The 3,132-nt window shown below is 43.7% G+C and overlaps 1 protein-coding gene across 1 annotated transcript in view; it reads left to right on the forward strand.

Moving 5' to 3' along the window:
* The window catches only part of PKD2L2 (polycystic kidney disease 2-like 2), a 29,900-nt gene that overhangs the window by 1,592 nt on the left and 25,176 nt on the right, over positions 1–3,132 (forward strand). The gene's annotated exons all lie outside the window — the stretch shown is intronic.

Consider the following 3,132-nt stretch of genomic DNA (forward strand, 5'->3'; position numbering starts at 1 on the left):
GTTTTGACTTTTTTTCTTCTCCTATCTAATAAATACCTAGCACAACCAATTTGTTCAGAACAGGTTTTCTGAATTAGCTTTTATTTGATCTATTTCAGCCCGTCCAAACCAAACTCTTCCAGCTCCTAAGCAGTTACGCGTTCGACCAACCTTCAGCAAATATTTAGCACTTAACGGGAGAGGTTTGGGTGTGAAACCAGCTTTTAACCCAGAAGGAGAATTTCAGCGTCTGGCAGCTCAATCTGGACTTTATGAAAGTGAAGAACTTTAATAACTTCACCAACATTGGAAAACACACAACTACACTATTAAGAATATGTTCAATTACATTTTTGAAATAAATCCATAGCTGTATTAACAGATTATGACTTAAATTAGGTAATATAGTTAGTATATATTTATAATATTATTTATCCTTTGACTCTTGCACATTCTATCTACTCTTCCCATTTACCTACAGAAAATATGGGTATATGGATTAGTAATTGTAGAAAACTATCTTAAAATGTGGGATTTTAACACTTAAGTCATAGATACTTAACAATTACAGGTTATGAATTAATATCAACTTTTCAAACAAATTTAATGCTTGTAATAAGGTTAACTGGTACTGCTTTCTGAATACTGTTTTCTCTTGTAGGAATACTAACATGGTATTGGTTATGTGAGTGTTCCGTAGCTTTATGTCAAAATAGAATAAAATTCAAATATTTAAAACAGACTGTTTCCTCTTCACAAAAGTCTAGATCTTTAAAATAAAACTTCTGATTTTTTTTTTTTTTTTTTTTAGAGACTGGGTCTCGCTCTTGCTCAGGCTGGTCTCAACTCCTGAGCTCAAGCAATCTTCCCTCCCGCCTCGGCCTCCCAGAGTGCTAAGATTACAGGCATGAGCCACACCTGGCCAAAACTTCTGGTTTTTATATATTAAACAACACTTAGCAAAAGCTATGAATAACAAGTTTCAAAAGAACAACAATATTATATTCTAGAACAATACGAAGCTCACTTACAGTTCAGCCAATTCCTCCTGAAACTGAGTTAGACTTTCCATGGTTTGTACTTCAAAAGCAACCATAGTAACTTAAATCATGACTGAATCGCTCCTGAATTCACGATTTTGTTTTAACCAAACAGGTCTCTAATTCTTCAGGATCTCTGAGTCTACTGTGCTCAAAGGAATAAGAATAGTTTCTGGAGGTCATCTGCTCAATTCTTCTATTTAATGCAAATTCGAGCGGGGGTGTCATGGCAGAAGGATCCCTTGAGCCTAGGAGTTTGAGCAGCCGGCAACACAGACTTCCATCTGTGATAATAATAATAATGATGTAAATTGGAATACCATATTCGAGTGTTTTTCCTTCAACAATTTCCAGTTCAGATAACCTGTTACATAGAAAGATGTTTACATTTTGTGAGCATCTGAGAGTCCCAGTGCAGGAAAGCCCAAATCCTTTCATTAAACTGTTCTCTAGCGAGGGCAGCAGCCCTTTTTTTCTCTCAGGCCTCTAGTTCACTGGCGGTCAGCCTTTTGCTTCTCCTGTGCCTTTTATCAATGGTAGTTTTTGACCCTCGCTACTGTGTAGCCTAGTTTTGCTTTTTATCTACACATAAAACAGCATTTATCAACATCACTCCACATCTCTTTCAGGGAAATAACAAAAGTGGGTTTATCTTTTACTTTCAAAACAGCTTAATGGTTTTCTCTGCAAGCTGCCCTGGGGCCTTTGGACTGAATTCCATTCCATTGTCCTTTTTATCCTGTCTTCCATCCTGGTGGGCTTTTGACTACCTCAATTTACAATTTTTTATTTATTTTTGCCTTTTCTATAGCTGGTTTACAAATCTCATCTTTGCAAAGCTTCTGGGCCAGATGTGGGTCTGAGCTCCCAAAGACTGCTGTTGGGGCCTACCCTTTTACATAATCACTGCAGATTTTTAAAAAATCTATTTTAATTAACATCAAGTGGAAAGGAGAGTGGAAGCCACTTCTAGCCACAACTCTCAGTTAATCTGCAAGTAGCAGCGGCAGCGGGAGGTCATGGCATTCGGGTTTTGGCATCCGGCAGATTTTGCCCCAATTTGGGGTACATTATTTAATCTCTCAGTGCCTCGGTTTCTTCGGGCCTAAAATGAGGACAAAAATACCTACCTTTCACGGAGGTGGATGTGGAAACTAAACAAGGCGATAAATGTTAAAGGTATTCAAGAAAGACAAACCGGTTCTAATTAATGACTACGATTTTTTAAGCCCGCAGCCGGGTTTGTCCCAGAAGTTGGCCCTCTGCGGGAGACAAGCGTCGCCATCCGCAGCCCGCCTCGGGCGAAAGGCGTACAGGGTCCTGGCGGCGCAGGCGCGCCCGCGACCGGCCGAGCAGCTGGCGCCCCTGGCGGCGCTGGAAGGCTCGCGCAGGCGTAGGACTGGGCCGCGCGCCGCGAGGCTAACGCGCAAGCGCCGCAGGGCCGCGGCGGACGAACCGGCCGAGTGGTGCCGTTCCGCCATGCCTGAGGCGTCCAGGTGGCACCGAGGCGGTGAGGGCTGCGCCCGAGGAGTGGGTGGGAGAGGGACGATTTGGCAATTTCAGATACCCCGGAAGGAACGCTGCAGCCCCAACTCCCCATTCGTGTGAACGATGTGACCGCCGGCACTTTTAGCCCTCACAACCTCCCCTAGAGAAACGGAGAGGGACAGATTCACAGACGGGAAAACTGAATCCGTAAGGGCCCGCAGTGCCGCCCTGCCCGAGGCTCCATCTGGGCGTTGTCATCTGCTGTCCAGTGACCATCCCTAGGCCGGTCTCTGAAGTCTTTTTTTGATCTGGGGAGTTGTCATCTTGACAGAACCCCAGCCCGAGCGCTTTTCCCCCCTCCAGCGGAAGCCAGCCTTCCCAAGAAGCAGTTTCGAGAGTGGAAAAAAACGATTAGGGACAGTTGAGGGGCGTTTTGTTCGTTTTGTATTTTGCTTTCTCATTTAAGACAGGACTCGTGAGGAAACATCCATGTTATAAAATCTATCAGTACAGAGTTGTAAAATGACTGCCCACTTACCCCGATGGGAGAACGTAGTAGTTATATCCCTGCCGCCTAAAAGTGAGAATTAAAAAATAACCAGGAACCACTGGAGCTTCCCTCTGC

This window comes from Propithecus coquereli, unplaced genomic scaffold, assembly GCF_000956105.1.
Source record: "Propithecus coquereli isolate 6110/MARCELLA unplaced genomic scaffold, Pcoq_1.0 Scaffold242, whole genome shotgun sequence".
Classification (NCBI taxonomy): Eukaryota; Metazoa; Chordata; class Mammalia; order Primates; family Indriidae; genus Propithecus; species Propithecus coquereli.